This window comes from Hemitrygon akajei, chromosome 4 (genome assembly GCF_048418815.1).
Source record: "Hemitrygon akajei chromosome 4, sHemAka1.3, whole genome shotgun sequence".
Classification (NCBI taxonomy): Eukaryota; Metazoa; Chordata; class Chondrichthyes; order Myliobatiformes; family Dasyatidae; genus Hemitrygon; species Hemitrygon akajei.
This window is the reverse complement of record NC_133127.1, coordinates 67,042,913-67,065,721: the sequence shown is the minus strand read 5'-3', so window position 1 is coordinate 67,065,721 and position 22,809 is coordinate 67,042,913. Positions and strand designations below refer to the sequence as shown.

The 22,809-nt window shown below is 40.4% G+C and overlaps 1 protein-coding gene across 10 annotated transcripts in view; it reads left to right on the top strand.

Moving 5' to 3' along the window:
- The window catches only part of inpp4b (inositol polyphosphate-4-phosphatase type II B), an 801,341-nt gene that overhangs the window by 458,168 nt on the left and 320,364 nt on the right, over positions 1 to 22,809 (top strand). The window lies entirely within an intron of this gene.

Below are 22,809 nucleotides of genomic sequence, written 5' to 3'. Positions count from 1 at the left end.
CCTGTAAGCACAGAGCTGACTTCTGGTAATCCCCTTAGATGAATCAAGATGTGCTATTATGCAGTAATGGTTTGGTTTCTAGGCTTGCTGAGGGGCGCATTGTGCCTCAGTACATCATGTTATCTTCATTTACGAAGATATGGATGTAGGAATTTCAAAAACTATCGTCTACTTTTTTTGTACAGGCAGTCCCCAGGTTACAACGGGGTTCCATTCTTGAAAACTATCCATAACCCAAGTTGTTTGAACAAAAACAGTGTGTGGGAGAGGATTGCAGGAACAGCTGTGACGGGGAGAGCAAGTAGGCTTGGGAAGAGTTAGTCGGCAGCCAGACTCACTGAGTCAGGGAATGAGCGAGTGAGTTTACACAGCACTCCTAGCTCTGTTCATCTCAATCTAGCCCCCAGTTATTATGGGCGAGGGGAGGCGTTGTTGGGGAGTGAAGGTGCACAGAAGTACCCTATTCCCAGTTGGATGCTTGCAGTCTCACAGTAACTGGCAAATCCATTCTATCATTCCCGCTGGGCTTCCAAATGCTTGTTTGTATGTGTGGGATGCCCGTGATTTGGATGTTCATAACCTGAGGAGGATCTGTATGCATAAATCATGTTTAAATTACCTTACAATAATAGTGATGACAGATTGCAAAATGCATTAGCATGAGTGGTGTGCAAATTTGCAGACATTTTATTGAAGTGTTACTTTAACCAAACTATAAGAGTATCATTCAAAAACAGCTTTATAGTTCCTTGCAGAATGCAAATACAAGGCAACGTATAGGTAAAGCAGACAGCTTCTCAAACAAAAATGTATGGCCTTAGGGAAGAAATACATTTCCATTGGATTCCTTCTAATAAAATTAAGCAGTGGTAAAATGAGAAAAATAGAATATTTTTTAAAAGATTGAAAGAAATCCTTCAAACCAAAAATAATAAATGTTCTGTTCTATTAAATTGTGGAACATATGACAGGTGTTGAAATTGTTTCATCTAATCAGTCAGCTTACTGTGGTGTGCAAATTTAACTACCGAGGGCCAGCCCTTTGGTTACTCCAAGACAGTAACCTCATATTTAAGGCCCATCACTTTTCTTTTTGTCATTGCATGACAAGCATAATGTGCTTTTGTTAAATTACAAAGCAATTTTGATTTCACTGATTTAGCACCTGATTTGAAAGCAGTGACTAAATTTCCTTTGAAGTAGGTGTCTAATTTTATTGAATGGCACCCAAAGTCTCCATTTCGTTTTCCGGATTGTTGTGATAGGAAATGTCGCACTTTCTGCAGGAACCTGTGGAGGAAGTGCATTCATGGATCATAATGCTTTTGTCTTTGAACTGAAGTGTTTACTGCAATTTCTTTGGCCTTATAAGCCAATGCATAAAGCCGTACAAATTGCTGTCTTTTTAAATGTTTTACAGTATAAATATAGTAATATGAAATATATTCAGTCCTTTCAAGTTAGCAGTCTAGAAATGTACCATTAATCAAATTTAGACTTTTATAATCGCCCTTCAGTTTTGTCTTCTTTGTTCCTAAAGGTACTGATTCACATTGAAACATGTTTTATGAATGATGTCTCCCTTCAGTAAAGGAATCCATAAAATTATTTCCTTGACCGTTCAGTGACCACAGGCATTTTGACTGTCACAGACATCACAGAGAATCCTGTAACTGATCAGCAGGAGCCAGTACTCAGTATAGTCATTGTTACAGTGTAAATAATGTAACAGCTAATAAATAAGAAAACAGTGAGAAAAAAAATCAATAAAATTAGGGCAAGAATTTGGAGTTATAATCGTCTTTCTTTCTCTTGTAGTTTAGGGAGGCTGAGGCCAATTATAATACTCTTATTATTATGTTATTATTATAATTAGCTAACTCATTAGATCCAATTTTTGGTGTCTTTTAGAATAGCTTAGTTTTCAATTGAGTTATTTGAAGAATTACTGTAAAATTTCTTGGAATTACTTATTCCTTCTCATGTATGAGTAATTATGCTTTAATTATATAATTTTAATTTTGCACCATATTTTTCTTGTTATATACAAGTTTAATAAAAGAATTACATACTGTATGGAGAGGCATATATACTTCATCATGTTAACTATAATGTTAAAATGTGATGTTTGATTAGCATGTTAATCTTGAGTGTAATTTTTTTTCTAGAGAGTTTATGAAGCATATTTAACTAAGATATAACATCATATGCACTGTGTAAATAATTGTCTCCACATTAGTAAAGTACATTGAGCATTCTTATCATGTTAATCAAAAACAGGCTGGGAGACAGGACAGGATATGTGCCTTCATTACTCTGTAATTATAAAGATAGCAGTCTATGGCAATGGGCCATTAGTGATGAACTGGCATTATGAACTAATTTTTATGGCTGCCACTTGTAATGGCAAACATTGATAAATTACATTACCTTGGTGCTCCAATGACAACACTACTTCTGAAAACAGGTAGCTTTGTTTGGGGTAGGGGAGGAGCTGTTTTGTTTTTAGGTCATGTTGAACATCTGAAGTATTCCTGCTTTGTTTTTTTACAAGCTAGTATTTTTTTTTACTTTACTATCCCTTCTGCATGGATAACTTTCAACAATTACCATGATCTTAGATAGATAGATAGATAGATAGATAGATAGATAGATAGATACTTTATTCATCCCCATGGGGAAATTCAACTTTTTTCCAAAGTCCCATACACTTGTTGTAGCAAAACTAATTACATACAATACTTAACTCAGTAAAAAAAATATGATATGCATCTAAATCACCATCTCAAAAAGCATTAATAATAGCTTTAAAAAGTTCTTAAGTCCTGGCGGTAGAATTGTAAAGCCTAATGGCATTGGGGAGTATTGACCTCTTCATCCTGTCTGAGGAGCATTGCATCGATAGTAACCTTACGAGTAGAGAAGAGTGCAGCAAATAAAAAATTCTCAAATGTAAGTTTTGGTGGCTACCATCTTACAGCCTCTATAAGTGGTCCTTTCATATCCTTGGCCACCAAATGTATTTCATTCATTCATTCATTACTCCTCTTCTCTCTGACCAATAACGTGTTCTGGTCCAAAAATACCGTAACTTTAAAATTCTCAGTGACATATTCATATCTCTCTCTAAGCTGGAGCCATTTCTAACTCGGTAATGATCTTCAGCTTTGCAACTTTAACTGGACTCTGGTACATTCCCATCTTCCTTCATCCTCTTATTAGTGTGAATGTTTTCAGCTGGTGAGGCCCTAAGTCTAGGAAGATCTTCCCCAAATCTCTCTCAACCTACCTAACACTTTCCTTCATACCTATTAAAACCTACCTCTTTAAACAAATTGTTGTTACTTTAGTGATTCAGGATTTGTGGTAACAATGACCACAAACCATTGGTATTCAGTGTCATTAGTTTGGGAAATTAAAAGCAACTTCAGGATTTTTGTGTATGAAACATTCAACACAGTAATCCTATTTATGTCAGGAATTCAGAATTCCTCTTGGGGAGTTGCCTTCTCCACCACAGTTGAAGACAAATACTTACAGTATATTGACTTGACTTTCAGAAAGTTGTTCCACTCCAAAATAGGCTGAAGTTGTTGTACTTTTTTATAATATTTACCTGTGTTTTTAATCATATACTATCTGCCCTAATTTGATATATATCTCACATTTTAAAATTATTAAAAATATTTTATAAAATATTTTCTACAAATGGTTTTATTTAAGTTTCTGCCACAATGATATCCTATTGGTTTGACTATAATTGTCATTCCTCATAATGATTAATAAAGATATATTAAAAAAAGTTTGTCAACGCAGGATAAGATTCAGATGGGGAGTCAGATTGAAACTAATTTCTGCCTTTCCTGGTAGTCAAGCTATTGGTCCACATCTCTCAGTGCCTCAGGTCAGTGGCTAAGGAGGAGTTGTTGAATCTAACCAAGTCCCAATTTTCAATTAACCGAGTCTGGTTTGATATGATCTCGAATCTGTGTCCTGCAAATGTTGCAACTATGCTGCATATTCCTTCGTTGGGTACATTTTCTGAGTTTGCTAATGATATGAAAGTAGATGATGGAGGATATTGCGATTCTGCAACAGGATATAGAAACACAAGGATGAGGAACCGGCACAGAAGGAGAGACAGATCGGTCATATTGAATGGTGAGGCCTGGTGGCCTACTCCTGCTCCTATTTTCTCCTGTTCATATGCAACCTGGCCTAAAGGATGAAAGAGTATTTAGCTGATTGGGGTCCAAATCTGGTACCATGTTGGGAAGGATACTTTGTCCCAGGAACGTCCATCAATGGTTGTTCATGTGGCAAAATGATTTCGCTTTTCCTGCAACCCCATAAAGAAGGACGATCTTCTGTACTTGGGGCCTGAGGGTGACCTGCGGTTGAATACTTAGAATGTTAGTTGTTCTTGCATTTTATTCTGAGGGCAAAAGAGGGATTTATACTTACATGCCAAAAAAGAGAGGGACTTCCAAGACTTCCTAGTTTAGGCAGCTATTTGTTAAAAAGAATGGTCACTTCAACTCTTACTAATTCTCCAAGAGCATTCTTTAATCTGTGGACTCCTGATCTGTAGCAGAGTTATGTCAGCAATGGATTAACACTCAGGAAATATGAAAATGCTATAATGCTTGTCTGGTTTATTTGGTGTTCTTTGATCTCTCTCTTGGTTAAACCGACCATACAATGATGCCACAGTTATTTATATATGTAGATGGGAAAAGTGATGGAGGTCCAGCACCTAACCGATAATCATGATGCTTCATGATCCATCTACAACCCAAAAGCCAAAAAGCATAGATAGGCCTCATCATCAGCCTCAAAACTCTCTATACTGAAATACAGGAAAGTTCTCCTTAACTTCAAGGGTCTGTCTAAGAAAGAGGTTACAATAGTGAGTAGTTGCTCATCATTTTAACGCTACTGGAGTTTCTGGCTTTCAATTGATCCTTGTCAGCAAAAGGCATCTGAATAAAGGGAAGCTCTCACCATAGGGACTGCCATGTAGTGAGCATTCCGGCGGTGTTTTTCTGGTCTTTAATCACATATTGTAGACCAATATCTCCTAATGTGGCTCAGAATGAGTTTTTCTTTTGTTAATTTTCCTGTAAATTTATTTAGAATTCCTTGCTACCTACAAGTTGCTAAATAAATGCAACTTACTGTTTAAGTCAGTCTTGCAGCTAACTCAGAGAAAGCATTAATTACCTCAGGGACTGCCTGAGTGGAGCTTTTCTTTATTTATTCCTCTCAATGCTGAAGGTGGGGTTCAGGGGGTCTGCTGCTGCTGCGGATTGTATATTTTCTGCGTTTTCATATATCCACAACTATTAAAGAATATTGTACTATAGGACACTGATGAATCCATAGTGGGGCTATTATGACCAGTGTTGTTCTCCTAATTTGAGGAATATTGCTAATACATTGGAAGTAGTACAGAGAATATTTACTAGACTAACACACAAAACAGGTATATTGTCTTATAAGGAAAGATTGGGACAGGCGACTCTTGTTTCCAAGTGGCATTTAGGAAAACATTAAAAGGCTAGATTGAAATTTGGTCTTGACATATGGATATGCAGAGGATTATTCTTCTGGTGGAAAAATCTAGAATAAGGCGTCACTATTTTAAAAGAATGGCCCAAGCTATTCAAAAAAAGCTTCATAACAAGAGTTCACTCTTTCCTCTCAGGCAATCACAAGCCCTTGGAACTCTCTTTCTTAAAGAAAGTACTCCTGGACCTTGTAAAGAAGCCACTGAGTTTATGTTTGTGGTTTTCTGCTGCTATAGCCCATCCTCTTCAAGGATCAACGCGTTGGGCATTCAGAGATGCTCTTCTGCACACCTCTGTTGTAAAGTCACAAGATCACAAGACAAAGGAGCAGAAGTAGGCCATTCGGCCCATCAAGTCTGCTCCATCACTGCTCACTGGATGTTTTTTTTTCCATGCCATTCTCTGTAAACTGATGAGCATGAAAATCCCATTAGATCAGCAGTTTATGAAATATTCAAACTACCCTGTCTGTCACCAACCCTTGTCAGGCCCAATTGGTGCAAAAACCTGTGCCAACCAATTGGTGGGAGTGTTCAGGATATCTTCAATCTCTCACTGCTGCAGTTGGAGGCTTACACCTGCTTCAAAAAGGTTTCATTCATAGCAGTGGCTGAGAAAAGCAGGGTGGGCTGTCTCAGTGACTTTTGCCCAGTAGCACACACATCTACTGTGATGAAGCGCTTTGAGAGGTTGATTGTGGCTGGAATCAACTCCCGCCCAAGGAGGGACCTCGCATTAGGGTTAGGGTTAATCCTAACCCTAACCCTAATGCTGCAATTTGCCTATTGACTCAATAGGTCTATGGTGGATGCCATCTCACTAGCTCTCTACTTGGCCTTGGATCACCTGGACAGCAGCAATAACTACATCAGGCTGCTGTTTATTGATTACAGCTCAATATTCAACACTATCATACCCTCAGTACTAATCAACAAGCTCAAAACCTGGGCTTCTGTATCTCATTTTGCAACTGGTCCTTGATTTTCACATTGGGAGACCATGGTCAGTGCAGATCAGAAATAATATCTCTTCCTCACTGACAATCAACACTGGTGCACCTCAAGGATGTGTGCTCAAAAGCCATCAATAAATTTGCTGATGACAGAACTATTGTTGGCAGAATTTCAGTGGTGATGATGGGGCACATGGGAGTACAATATATCAGCTAGTTAGGTGGTGTTGAAACAACAACCTTGCAATCAGTGTCATTAAGATGAAGGATTTAATTGTGCACGTCTAGAAGGGGCAGTAGAGAGAACACACAGCAGTCCTCAGCAAGAGATCAGCAATGGAAGGAGTGAGCAATTTCAAGTTTTTGGTTGTCAACATCTCTGAACATCAACCCGGGCCCAACATATTGATACAATTTCAAAGAAGGCACGGCAGCAGCTATATTTCATCGGAAGTTTAAGGTGAATTGGTATGTCACGAAAGACTGTTGAAGAATTCTATAGATGTACTGTGGAGAGCATTCGAGATGGTTGAATCACTGTCTAGTATAGAGGATCGGAAAAAGCTGCAGAAAGTTGTAAACTCAGTCAGCTCCATCATGGGCACCAGCCTCCCCAGCATCGAGGACATCTTCAAAAGGCGACGCTACAAAAAGGCAGCACCTGCTGTTAAGGACACCCTCACCTCAATGCCCAGGACATACACTCTTCTCATTGCTACCATCATTTAAGTCTGAGGTGCAGAGAACGTTTTCTCAGAAGGTCGTGGATCTCTGGAATTCTCTGCCTCCTGAAAATGATGGAGATCAGGCCACTACATAGACATTGAAGTGGAGAGCAATAATTATTTACATAGTGACTTACATCTGCTCATTTTAAATACTTCATATTTCCCTATGATGTGGAAGGAAGCCATTTGGTCTATTGAGTTCCAGCTGGAGATCAAAGTAATCTGAGCAGTCCCACTTTCCGCTGCATCTTCTCCTCTTTCGCATGAGCAATAGCTCCTTCAAATTTTCTTACCACCTAGCCACAATGGAGTAATTTTACAGTAGCCATTTAACCTAATGGTACATCCTTGGGATGCAGCGAGATGCTGGTGTACCCTCAGCAAACCTATGTGGTTACAGTGAGAACGTGTAAACTCATTGCAGGCAGCAACAGAACCTGGTTTGAACCTGGTTTGCCAGAGCTAACGCCCGTTACCAGGCTGCCCTAATTCAGCTTTCAGTTATATAATTAGTTAACGACTCAGGTATGCAGCAGTATTTGAGAATTTGAATAAGACAACTATGTTATGATAACATCCCATTAATGTGCTAATTCATGTTGAATCCTGTTCATTGTAATAGTCCTGCATATTTTATTTCGTTCAGGCTTTCTGCTTCAGTGTTTCAAAGGACTTATAGGTTTTACGTTAACTGCATTTCCATCGCTCACTGGCCAACAGACTAATCATAAGAATTAAGATGAAATTTCTACCATTAGGATTTTGACTTCATTGCTATAGTTCTTGTGTTTTTTAAAATTCTGATATGTTTGTAGTGGAAAATGGTAAGCACTGTATCTGTTTAATCATGTTACTTTTGGCATCCTGGAGCATCATAATTACTCATATTGCTGTTATTTCTGGCAATTTGACATTTGTCATGTTAAAGAACAGAACTTTGAGGCTGTGCAGCTGAGTGTCACTTAGAAGGTCCTACCTTATTTTGTCAGTGAGGCGGATATCCAATCCAAGTTTAGGGGAGGCCAGTGAGTAAGAAAATACTTGGTACCAGCTACATTAAGGTGTACAATGTAACCACTTTCAGACTGATGGATATTGGTGGACTCACAATAGCAGATTACAATACCGTCTTGATACAATATCATCTGACCTCCAGCACATTCCCAATGGCTCAATTTTAGCGTCAGCTGGTAGATGAGATGAGTCTTGCACACTGCTATCGTACATCCATCAGCACTGGAAGTCTGGCAAATGGTCACATTATTCTGCCTAATGAGCAGCTGCTACAAGCCACACGTTTCTTCTTCTTCCCACTTACCCCATCCCCCTGCCCTTGCATCCAGCACTAAGTCCAGAGTTGCTTCCTTATTGATCAGAGCTGAGCAGTTGGACACACCTCATTTCTGACCCCACACCTTTATGCCAGCCACAGATAGTATACCTGGTGTGGCCTGTTCATTTGGAAGGGGTTGTTGACATTCATTAGAAACAGATGAGTGGATCTAAGTTGTTTTCTTTTTCCCTTTCTCCCCTTTTCAATTAATACCAGGTTAATTAACCAGAGGAAAAATTGTCTTTTTAAAATATGGTTTAATGGTTTTTAAAATACTTCAATGTATTTCAGCTGTTTTTGCATGTTTTGAATGATTGATGACATCTCTACACATTAGTGAACTCCTTATGGAAATGGGGTGCTGTATAGGCACAGGGATCCTGCAAGAAGTGAACATAGGCTTGTCAGGGAATGTAGGGTACGCATGGTCCAAAAGCAGAGAGGTGGAGATGATTTAGCAGTAAATGATCCTTTACTAATAAACTGCAAAATAACAAGCTACAAGGGGCCAGGGAGCCACAAACCAAGACAGACGAGATATCAACCACAGCAGGCAACAAGGTAACTGTATGCTAGGAGCAACTGGTTAAGGCTGGCTGTTTTGATGGGTGAACAAGAACTGTGGATGAAAGATGGGTTTAAATAGGCTGCAGGTGATGAGTTGGTGACTCCTGTTAGCTGGGTGGAGACAGGGAGGTGCCTGCCTCTGCAGGCCTGACAGGACTCCCCCTCCTATGGGTGGGTCCCCACAGCCCAGGACGATCCAGATGGGTCCTGTGGAACTCTTTGATGAGCGATGGTTCCAAGATGAAACTGGATGGCTCCCTTCCCAGTTGATCAGGTACTGCATGCCCCATCTAAGACGAGTGTGAATCCATCAACTCATGTACACTGGCCCACCTTGGTTCTGGAGGTGCAGGCTCAGGTGGGTTGAGTGGTCCATGGTCAATGTCTTCGAGGCAGGACACATGGAAAGTAGGTGTGATCCTGAGGAATGGTGGAGCTGGAAATGGTAAGTGACTGGACTGATGATCGATAATCTTGAGGGAAGCAAGAGCTTGTGGGAGTCAGTGCATAGGGACGGATCTGGAGGAGACAGTCAGACATTGTTCCCAAGCTGGAGTAGTCTGGCTGGGTGCCTCTGGTGGTTGGCCTGGCAGCTGTAGGCATGATTGGCAGCAAGTATAGCCTTCTGTGCCCTCTTCCAAGCATCCTGGCAGCAGTAAACCAAGGCCCTGGAAGGCGAGGCCTCCATTGTCGGTATCTCTGTGGAGAAAAATGGGGATTGGTAGCCATGAAGCACTTCAAAGGGTGATATACCCGTGGCAAGGAAGTATGTAGATTGTGGGACAGCTTAGCCTGGAGCAGATACTTTGATGTGGAACGATTAGAGGCATCAAAGCATCACAGAAACTTGTCGACTTGCTGATTGGTTTCTTTCTGACTGTCCATTGATCTGTGGATGATAGCTAGGGAACACACTCTCTGAGATGCGAAGGAGAGAGCAAAATACTTACGAGAAGTGGGAGTTTAAGAGAGCTTTTCCTTACTGCATGGGTTCTGGAGGCATTGCTGATGAGGGTCCTGAAATGATTCTGGGAATGGAACTGGGGTTCTGGCTGATCATGTGGAGGGCCGTTCCATAAGAAACTTGTCAATACGGAGGGCCAGTGTGATGAGGCTTTCGAGGTCGGTGGGCATCTTCTGAGTAGATAGGTGACCTTTTAAGCGCTTTGAGAGATGGTGATGATAATGGACCAGCAGCTCTTCTGCCCTCTGCAAGGGTCCTGAATTTCACCATCTTATCCAGCACTGAGCATAAGCCTTGACACTGGTGAAGTATCTGATCCACCGCCTGCCTTCCACTTCCCTGATGGTTGAAAACCCAGTGCATCTCAGCAGTGGAAGTATTATATCTGTTGCAGATAGGGGTGTTATTGTCTCAGTTACTGGCGGCCCAGATCAGAGCTTGCCTGGTCAAGAGAGAGATGGCCTGGTCCATAAAATACAAAGATGGCTGGAGCTGGAAGTGCAAGACACACTAGGACAGGAAGATGTGGCACTGGGTTGGGGAACTGTCGAAGCGTTCGGGCACTGGAATCCAGTGTTTTGAGGGAAGAGGTTGAATGGTGCCGTGTTGCTGTATCGAGATGGAGAGTTGTTTGAGAGTGGCTAGCAGATGATCATTGATTTCCTGCTGCTCTGGATCATGGCTGACTTCCTTTAAGCAAACAAACTCTGCTGGGTCAATTGCTGGTGCACCCATCCTGGCGGGGAATGTAGAGGACTCTTGACCCTAAAGCAGAGCAGTGGAGATGATTCAGCAGTAAACAATACTATTGAACTGCAAAATAACAACTACAAGGGGCCACAAAACAAGAGAGAACTGATACTAAACACAACAGTCAAGAAGGTCATTGAAGGCTAGGAGCAACTGGTTGAGGCTGGCTGCTTCGATGGGTGAACAAAGACTGTGGATGAGAGCTGGGATTAAATAGGCTGCAGGTGATGAGTTGGAAATGAGTGGCTGGTGACTTCTATTAGATGTGTGGATTCAGGGACGTGCCTGCCTGTGCAGGCCTGACAAGGCTGGGTCAAGTATGATCTGCTCCAGTGTTAGGGAGACACTTTAGTGAGCGAAAAGAGAGGCAAAAATTGTACTAAAACAAAAAAGAGAAATAAGCAAGTCTTTGTTATATAAGTGTATGACAAGATTTTGTGAAACTTCACTCTGTGTGACCTAAAAATGAGAATACCCTTAGGGTTGTTAAAAATAATATTACATAAAAATAGTTAAGACATACTAAACTACTTAATGAAGACTGTGGGGTACAATCTATTCACCAGGAATAGGCTAACAGATTATTTTGTTTGAAATGATGTGATGTCATTTCTATGGGTTATATTAAAACATTGACCATTGCCTTGCACACAAAATGCTGGTGGAACTCAGCAGGACAGGCAGCATCTATAGGGAGAAGCACTGTCGACATTTCAGGCTGAGACCCTTCGTCAGGACTAGATAAAGTCCTGACTGTCCTGACGAAGGGTCTCGGCCTGAAATGTCGACAGTGCTTCTTCCTATAGATGCTGCCCGGCCTGCTGCGTTCCACCAGCATTTTGTGTGTGTTGCTTGAATTTCCAGCATCTCTAGATTTCCTGATGTTTGCATTTTTAAAAAGACCATTGCCTTGTTTGTTTCTGTGCTTGGTAAAAAAAAATTGAACTAAAATTAGAAAGATAAGATGCAACTATGTTAATCAATATATGAAATATGTTATTACATAAATTACAGACCAGTTCCCCTGATGGTCTCTGAAATTTTTTTCAGTGTTTTTTGTTGCCTCAATTTTAATATCATAATCATTACACTGTGGATAAACATGTTGTATGAAACAAAAAAACTTACAGATGATATTTTTAGTGTGTTCCAAGTTGATTTATGATTTCTTAATTTTAATGAGTTTGACATAGGTAATTAAATTACATTCAGCAAATAACTACTTGAAACAGGCACCAAAGGCAGGTTACTTTCAAATAAAAGCAGAAAATACTGGAAATATTTTGGTGGTCAGGCAGCAACTGTGTAAAAACAGAAGTTAACATTTCACAATGAAGACTCTCCAACTGAGTTGGAAAAGCAAGAAAATGAATGGAAGTGAAGTTGCAGGAAGTGAAGGGGTGGTTCATGTTCAGAAACAGAATCGGTTTTACTATCACTGACATATGTTGTGAAATGTGTTGTTTTGGGCAGTAACGTGACAAGGGAATAACTCGGATAGGATGAAGCCAGAGCTGCAGTGGCAATACACTGTTTATAAAGCTACCTTGTTTCAAGATTAGTGAGGGGAGTTCTAGAGTACAACCAAACGAAAGGAACTGTAAACGAAAAATGCAGGTCACAGAACTGAAGCCAGAAGGTGAATGTTGGAAGCGTCCAGCAGATCAAGCATTCTTTGTAAAGTGAGAAATTGTTTTTAATGTAATAGATCAGGGTCATTTCTGATACATTTCAGCCACCTGAAGTTGTTCATTTTCAGATTTGAGACTATTTTCAATTTACTTTAATTATGAGTAGATAAGAAAATGAAGGGCAGCTGTTATATAAATCCCCACTGTCAGATTATTTCTTTGAGTAAATTACACAGAAAACAGAACTGTTGGCTGGGGTGCCATCATTGCTTGGTTTAACCTTATTTATATATGTGATTGGCCTAAGAGGTGACACACTTTCCACTAGTTTCAGCCTAAAGAAAAAGTGTTCATTTTAAATGGCTGTTTTACTTCAACGATGTCAGGACATTAAGGACTATTTTTAAAAGTATTTTGTTTCCTATCATGGTGCTGCCAATGAAAAATCATTATATTAAAAATGCTGCAAGTATAATGGATATAAATGTTTTCCTGCTGCTCTGGATCATTCTAAAATTGATTATGTATTACAATACGAAATAAATTGATACTCCAGGAAAGAATTTAGAGTCTCTTACAGAGAAGAAGTTAACTGATTGAAATAAGTGATCACAATGACTACACATTTTAACATAGGAAATTATGTACATCAAAGAGATACCAATGATGCATAATAATTAAGGGATTAAGGAGTCCTTATCCAGTCATTAGGTGTATTTTCAGATATTTTCTCTGTAGATTAAGTTGTGATCTTATCCTCAGATATGGTATTATAATGCGAACAGAATTATCTAGCTTTTTCTAGGAATAGGGAGAATTTTATCCTGCAAAGGACTTAACAGCAATTGAGAATCCAATATTTAGGTTTAATCTCCCTTACTGTTGCCTCTGGAAAGAACAACAATTCTTTTGCAATAGTAATTTCACATCCTACCTCCAAGTAAGCCAATGCTGAGCAATTCATACGCTTGGATTACTGGCTCACAGCCATTATTACATCTCTTACACTGAGAATTAAGAAGGTCAAGCAAATAGGTCAGCATTTGAGCAGACTCTTGAGTATTCTTCATGTATTGAAGCCAAGGTTATTGCAATAGTTTCAGAGAAAACATTAAAACTAATTCTTTGCATTAGTCTAGCTTTTACATGTTACCTTATATTTTCCTCATAACGATAAATTATTTTTTCTCTTTGTCTCCAGTTAGTAATGGGATAAATTTTCTATTCACCAGCTTTTATTTAGAACTTAGAACATAGAAATCTACAGCACATTGCAGGCCCTTCAGCTCACAATGTTGCGCCAACCATGTAACCTACTCTAGAAACTGCCTAGAATTTCCCTACCACATAGACCTCTATTTTCCTTAGAGTCTCTTAAAAGACCCTATTGCATCTGCTTACACCACCGTCACCAGCAGTGCATTCCATGCACCCACAACTCTCTGTATGAAAAACTTACCCCTGACATCTCCTCTGTACCTACTTCCAGGCTTCCTAAAACTATGCCCCTTGTGTCAATCATTTCAGCTCTGGGAAAAAGCCTATGGCTATCCAATCAATGGATCTTATCATCTTATACACCTCTATCAAGTCACATCTTATCCTCTGTTGCTCCAAGGAGAAAAGGCCAAGTTCACTCAACGTATTTTCATAAGGCACACTTCCAATCCAGGCAACATCCTTGCAAATCTCCTTTGCACACTTTCTATGGTTTTCATATCCTTCCTGTAGTGAGGTGACCAGAACTGAACATAGTAGGTCAAGTGGGATCTAATCAAGGTCTTGTATAACTGTATCATTACCTCACGACTCTTGAACTCAATTCCATGGTTGATGAAGGCCAACACACCATATGCTTCTTATCAACACTGTCAACCTGTGCAGCAGCTTTGAACATAGAACATAGAAAACCTACAGCACAATACAGGCCCTTTGGCCCACAAAGCTGTGCCGAACATGCCCTTACCTTAGAAATTATCTAGGTAAATAATTTAGGTTTATCTGCAAAAATTTTTTTACCCCTGACATCTCCTCTGTACCTACTTCCAAGCACCTTAAAACTGTGCCTTCTTGTGCTAGCCATTTCAGCCCTGGGAAAATTCTCTGACTATCCACATGATCAATGCCCCTCATCATCTTATACACTTCTATCAAGTCACCTCTCCTCCTCCATCACTCCAAGGAGAAAAGGCCAAGTTCACTCAGCCTTTTCTCATAAGGTATGCCCTCCAATCCAGGCAACATCTTTGTAAATCTCCTCTGCACTCTCTGTATAGTTTCCACATCCTTCCTGTAGTGATGTGACCAGAACTGAACACAGTACTCCAAGTGGGGACTTATATAGCTGTAACATTACCCCAGGGCTCTTGAACTCAATCCCATGGCTGATGATTGCCAACACACCATACGCCTTCTTAACAACACTGTCAAGCTATGCAGCTATGCAACACTCAGTCCTATGGACACAGACCCCAAGATCTCTCAGATCCTCTACACTGCTAAGAGTCTTATCATTATTATATTTTGTCTTCAAATTTGACCTACCAAAATGAATCACTTCACACTTACCCGGATTGAAGTCCATCTGCCACTTCTCAGCCTGATTCTGCATTCTATTGATGTCCCGCTGTAACCTCTGACAACCCTTCAGACTATGCACAACACCCCCAACCTTTGTGTCATCAGCAAACTTACTAACCCACCCTTCTAATTCTTCATCCGGGTCATTTATAAAAAATAACAAAGAGGAGGGTTCCCAGAACAGATCCCTGTGGAACACCACTGGTTACCGACCTCCATGCAGAACACGAACCTCCACAACCACCCTTTGTCTTCTGTGGGCAAGTCAATTCTGTATCCACAAAGCAAGATCTCCTTGGATCCCATGCTTCATTACTTTCTGAATGAGCCTTGCATGGGAAACCTTATCAAATGCCTTATTGAAATCCATATACCCTACATCCACTGCTCTACCTTCAGCAATGTGTTTTGTTACATTTTCAAAGAATTCAATCAGGCTTGTAAGGCACAAAGCCATGCTGAATATCCCTAATCAGATTATGTCTCTCCAAAGGCTCATAAATCCTGTCTCTCAGGATCTTCTCCAACAAATGGCCCACCACTGAAGTAAGACTCACTAGTCTATAATTATCTCTACTCCCTTTCTTGAACAACAGAACAACATTTGTGACCCTCCAATCCTCAAGTACTTCTCCCGTCCCCACTGACGATGCAAAGGTCATTGCCAGAGGCTCAGCAATCTACTCCCTCACTTTCTGCCGTAGCCTGGGGTATCTTACATTCAGTCCTGGCGACCTACCTAACTTAATGCTTTTCAATAACTTCAATAATTTCTGTGATGAAATAAGTGTTTAAGTCCAAGAACTCTTTCTTTTAGTTAGAACCAGAGGTATTGCAGTGCTTCTACAGCCAGTGGGATACGCTTTGCAAGCATAGAAATTACACATGAATATTGTGTGTACAATTCTCATTGCAAGATTATGTCAGTATTAGCTTAATGAGAGGTTCCTACCTGATGACATCTGGTGATATGGAGGACTTTTATTGTAGAATGAGTGAAATATTCATTGTAAATGCATTGAAACTCATAATGTTTTATTGGGATGATTTCCCATCTGTTTACGACAAGCTTCTTTCATTAGTGCTAATGTGGCAGGTAGCTGTTTCTATGATTTCATGAACAAGAGAAGTTCTGCAGATGCTGGAAATCCGAGCAACACATACTAAAACGCTGCAGGAACTCAGCAGATCAGGTAACATCTCTAGAAAAAAAGGTAGTCGATGTTTCGGGCCAAAAACCCTTTGTGTTGTTTCTTGTGTGTGTTGATTTTATGATTTCAATGGTCGTAGTGGGCTCCCATCTAGAATGCTGCAGTTCATCTTGCAAAGGAATTCTTAAAAGACCCAGGAACTACCTCAACTGTAAGGAGTTGTGTTATACTCAATTTCTAAATGAAAAAGACTCAGAAGATAATGGCATTTCATTGAACCTGCTGACCTTGAATTTAAAGGTAATCCAGGTTTGAAAAATACTGTTGAAACCTAGATTACTTGCGACAGTACATTTATTAACTGGAGACATGAAGTACATGGATTGGATAATTCGGGTAGTGGAACGGGAGCTTTATTTCACATGGTGTTGAGATACATAAGAATGTTTGGATCTATATTCATCTAAGTACAGAGAGTGCAAATACCTGGGAAAGAATGTACAGTGGTGTTAGAAAGTTTGTGAACTTAGTAGAATTTTCTCTATTTCTGCATAAATACGACCTAAAATGTGATCAGATCTTCATGGATGTCCTACAACTGGATAAAGGTAACCTAATTAAATAAATAACACAAACAACATTGTACTTGTTCTTTTATTTATTGAGAAAAATTATCTAATATTACGTGTAGTACTTTGCATCAGTTTTCACTGAGGAAACACTAGCAGTGTGCCAGAGGTCTGTGAGTGTCAGGAAGCAGGACTGACTGCTATTACAAAGGAAAAAGTGCTGAGCAAGCTCAAAGGTCTTAAAGTGGATAAGTCACCCGGACCAGATGGACTACGTCCCAGTGTCCCAAGAGAGGCTGCTGAAGAGGTAACGGATGGATTGGTCATGATCTTTCAAGAATCACTTGATTTTGGCATGGTCCTGGAGGACTGGACGATTGCAAATGTCACTCCACTCTTTAAGAAGGGAGGAAGGCAAAAGAAAGGAAATTATAGGCCAGTTAGCCTAACCTCAACGGTTGGGAAAATGTTGGAGTCTATTCTTAAGGATGAGGTTTCAGGGTACTTGGAGACGAATGATAAAATAACTCAAAGTCAGCATAGTTTCTGCAAAGGGAATTCTTGCCTGACAATTCTTTCAAGTTCTTTGAGGAAGTAGCCAGCAGGATGGACAAAGGAGAGGCAGTGGTTGTCATTTACTTGGATTTTCAGAAGGAATTTGATAAGGTGCCACAAATGAAGCTGCTTAACAAGATAAGATCCTATAGCATTACAGGAAAGATACTGGCATGGATAGAGGAATGGCTGACAGGCAGGAGGCAGCGAGTGGGAATAAAGGGTCCTTTTCTGGTCGGCGTCCAGTGACTAGTGACGTTCCACAGGGATCAGTATTGGGACCGCTACTTTTCACATTTTTGACAACGATTTGGATAATTGAATTGAAGACTTTGAGGCAAAGTTTGCGGATGATATCAAGACAGGTGGAGGGGTAGGTAGTGCTGAGGAAGCAATGCGATTGTAGTGGTACTTAGACCAATTAGAAGAATGGGCAAAAAATTGGCAGACAGAATACAGTGTTGGAAAATGTACGATAATACATTTTGATAAAAGGAACAATAGTGCGGACTATTATTAAAATGGGGAGAAGATTCAAACATCAGAGGTGAAGAAGGAATTAAGTTAATTTACAGGTTTAGTCTGTAGTAAAGAAGGCAAATGCAATGTTAGCATTTATTTCAAGGGGAGTAGAATATAAAAGTAAGGGGATAATGCTGAGCCTTTATAAGACAGCAGTCAGGCTGCACTTGGAATATTGTCAACAGTTTTGTGCTCCATATCTCAGAAAGGATGTGTTGTCATTGGAGAGAGTCCAGAGGAGGTTCATGGGGATGATTCTGGGGATGAAACGGTTAACATATAAGGAGCGTTTAGCAGGTTTGGGCCTTTACTCATTGGACTTTAGAATAATGGGGGGGGGGGAGGATCTCGCTGGAAGCTACTGAATGCTGAATGGACTGGATAGATAGATGTGGAGAGGATGTTTCCTGTGGTGGGGATATCCGGATCCGGAGTGCACATCCTCAAAATTGAGGGGTAACCTTCTAAAATAGAGATAAGGAGGATTTTCCTTTTTAGCCAGAGAGTAGTGAACCTGTGAAATTCTGTGCTACAAACTGCAGTGGAGGCCAAGTCCAAGAGTATATTTAAGGTGGAAGTTGATAGTTTCATGATTGGTCAGGGCATCAAAGGATATGGCGAGAAGGCTGGTGTATGGGGTTGAGAGGGATTCGGGATCAGTAATGATGGAATGGCAGAGCAGACTCAATTGGCTGAATGGCGTAATTCTGGTCTGTGTATTTGTTGGAAAAAATATGTGAACCTTTGCTCCTTTGCTTCCAAGAACTGCTGTGATTCACTTGTGCAGCAATAACTTCAACCTAAGCTGTTGATCAGTTCTGCACATTGGCTAGGAGGAATTTTAGACTTCAACTCTGGAATGTTGGTGTGCTTCCTTCCATGATCTGCTTGCTTCAGGACCTTCCACAACATTTCTGTAGGATTAAGTTTAGGACTTTGACTCAGCTATTCCAAAACGCAAATTTTCTTCTTTTTAAACCATTCTGTAGTCGATTGACTCTTGTCTTTCGGATCATGTCTTGTTGCATTATCCAACTTCTATTAAACTACGCTGACATTCTCCTGTAAAACGTCTTGTTACAATTTTGAATTCATTTTTCCCTCAACAATTGCAAGTCATCCAGGCCATGAGGCAGCAAAGCAGCCCCAAACCATGATTCTCCTTCCACCTTGCTTCACAATTGGGATGTGGTTTTGGTGTTGGTGTTTTTCCTCCAAACTTAGCAATGTACATTTCTGCCAAAAAGTTAAATTTTTGTCTCATCTGTCCACAGAACATTGCTGCAGAAGAGTTGTAGAACATCCTGGTGGTCTTTTGCAAACTTGAGATGTGCAGCAATGTTTTTTTGGAGAGCAGCGGTTTCCTCTGTGGTGTCCTTCCATGAACACCATTCTTGTTCAGTGCTTTTCTTATAGTGGACACATGAACAGAGACTTTAGCAAGTTCTAGAGATTTCTGCAGGTCTTTTGCTGTTACTCTTTTGCTTTTTCACCTCCTTCAGCATTTTATGTTGTTCTCTTGGTGTGATCTTTGCAGGATGCCCTCTCCTTGGGAGGGTGGCAACAGTACTGAGTTTCCTCCATTTGTAGACAATTTATCTTACTGTGGATGGATGAACACTCAGGTCTTTAGAAATGCTTTTGTAGCCTTTTCCAGCTTCATGCATCTCTACAATTCTTCTAAGGTCCTCTGAAAGTTGTTTTGAGTGAGGCTTAGCGCACGTAAACAGATCTTTCTTGAGAAGAGCAAGCTCTGTGAGTAACCTGACTTTGTGTGTCTTCTTTATAGGGCAGAGCGCTTCCAATCTCATCTCATTGATTGGAACACCTGACTCCAAATAGCTTTTGTAGAAGGCATTACCCCAAAGGTTCACATACTTTTTCCAGCAAATACTTGTAATATTGGATCAGTTTTCTCAATAAGTAAATAAATGAACAAGTATAATACTTATTGTGTTATTTATTTAATTGGGTTCTCTTTATCTAGTTTTAGGACTTGCATGAAGATCTGATCACATTTTAGGTCATATTTATGCAGAAATCGAGAAAAATTGACAGGGTTCACAAACTTTCTAGTGTCACTGAAAATGCTTTACAGAGATGGGAGTTGGGTTATTTATTGTAGGATGACCAAATGCTGATTTACTCTTGTAACCATGGTATTTAAGTGACTGATCCTGTTAAGGTTCAGGTCTAAGATGATCCTATCATATTGATGATGCAGGCTGAGCAATGATAATACCTACAAATAAGATGGTCAATAGCAAGGCTCTCTTATTTAAGATGGTCATTGCTTTTACTTCAATGACATGCATGTTCTTTACCTCTTATCAACCTATGTCTGAATGCCATCAGGTCATGCTGCATGACGGTGTGGTTTATACTTTGAAAAGTTATGGATAGATCAAATATTAAAGTTATGAATAGAGTAGAATAGGTAAACCACCTCATTTCTGACATTACGACACTGGAAGTATCATTAACAAATCGAATTGAATTTGGAACAAATTTCACGTCTGATGTCAATGACAACAAACTTGATTCTGATTCTGGTTGGGTCAACAATACTGCCCTGAACAACACCTCTAACAATATCTTAAAGACTGAGAAAATAGGGCCCACATCAATGTCTGCAATTTTCCTTTGTGATAGGTATGACTCAAGTTCTTGGAGGATTTCCCATGATTTACATTAATCAGTTTTATTAAAGATTTTTAAAGCCAGGCAGATTTCTTTAAAGCAATGAGATAAATGTCTGGTGACCACCAAATACTGGGAGAGCTGCACAATAAAAAAACACAAGGGAGAGAGAGCACCTTCCATCTCATCGAACAGGGGATGATGTAAGAGCTGGTTGGTCTGTCAACACACAGCATGGCCAGCATAGGCTTGCACTTGCCTTGCTTGTTAGAGTGGAACCCCGAGCCACACATCTTAATGCTGAGTAGCTGCACCACACATATCCTACAGGCAGCATTTCCATGTTGAGCCATAGACCAACTCATTGCCAGTGTACTCAGGGATCTGACATGGATGTCGTATTTTGCCAGAAATTATAACAGAAAATGCTATAAACACGCAGCTGGCCAAGCAGCATCTGTTAAATAGTTAATGCTTCAGATCTGGCACCTTACATCGGAATTGGGAAAGAGAGAAATAATCTCCGTTTTCAAGGGCAAAGAAAATGGGTGTAGGACGGGTAGAACAAGGGGAATATCTCTTTCAGTGTGAAACCAAATGAATAAATGTAGCAGTCCCGATGAAATTATTCTTCTTTGTGTAATAGTAGAGAGTGGTGTGGACAGCCCAGCGCATCTGTAGTTGTGAACTTCCCATGATTCAGGGCATTTACAAGGACAGGTGTGTAAAAAGGGCCCGAAGGATCATTGGAGACCCAAGTCATCCCAACCACAATCTATTCCAGCTGCTACCATCCAGGAAACGGTATTGCAGCATAAAAGCCAGGACCAACAGGCTCCGGGACAGCTTCTTCCACCAGGCCATCAGACTGATGAACTCACGCTGAATTGAGTGTACTCTATATTACATTGACTGTTCTATTTATTATAAATTATTATAAATTACTATGATTGCACATTGCACATTTATATGGAGACATAATGTAAAGATTTTTACTCCTCATGTATGTGAAGGATGTAAGAAATAAAGTCAATTCAATTCAAGTGAAATGCCCAGCAGACCAAATTATCCACAGAACTAAGGAAAAACTGAGCCAGTGGAATTAACCAGTTTTATAATGACAGAGGCATTTGGGATACTTATTATAGGGTCCAGAATGCTGCCATTTATTCAAATGGAAGGTGATATTCTATTTCTCAGGCTTCCACTGGGACTCATTGTCACAGTGTTGGAGGCTAAAGAAAGAAGGCACAGAGTGGGCTGTGAGTTAAAGTGACAGGCAATTGAAAACTCAGAATCACGCCTATAGACTAGTTGGCATTTATTTCAAGGGGAATAGAATATAAAAGCAAGGAGATAACGCTGAGGCTTTCTGAGATTACTAGTCAGGTCGCACTTGGAGTGTTGTCAACAGCTTTGGGCCTCATATCTCAGAGAAGGATGTATTGTCATTGGAGAGAGCCCAGAGGAGATTCACAAGGATGATTCTGGGAATGTAGGGGTTAACATATGAGGAGTGTTTGGTAGCTTTGGGCCTGTACTCACTGGAATTTTGAAGAAGGTGGAAAGATCTAATTGTAGCCTACTGAATGTTGAATGGACTAGATAAAGTGGATGTGGAGAGGGTGTTTCCAATGGTGAGGTATCCAGAACTAGAGGGCACAGCCTCAAAATTGAAGGGCGACCTACCAGAGATGAGTGAATCTGTGGAATGCTGTTCCACAGACTGTGGTGGAGGTCAAGTCTGTGGATGTATTTAAGGCGGAAGTTGATAGCTTTCTGATAGGTCAGGGCATCAAAGAATATGGCGAGAAGGCAGGTGTATGGAGTGGAGTGGGATCTACGATTAGCCACGATGGAATGGTGGAGCAGGCTCGATGGACTGAATTGCCTAATTCTGCTCCTATATCTTCTCGACTTATAGACTATGTGTGCACTGCACATCATCTAATTTATGTTCGTTTTCTCCAATGCAGAGGAGACTACATTGTGAACATTGAATGTAGTGTACTACTAGATTCTTCTCCTTCTTAAGCCCATCACCCCTACTGGGGCACAGGCCATCAACAGCAGCTTGCCAGAGTCCTCTGTCCTGGGCTGATTGAAGGCTGATCAGCCTTGTGGCTTCTGTTGTCATCACATGTCTTCTTACATCTTCCAGGTGAAGAGCCTTCCTCTCCCAAGGGATGAAGTCTTTGGAACTTCTGCTGGCATTTCTGTAGCATGGGGTTTTTATGGGATGGGGTTGCTAGCTCCATGCCCAACTGTCCCCTTTCACAGCTGGGCTTGGGACTGTC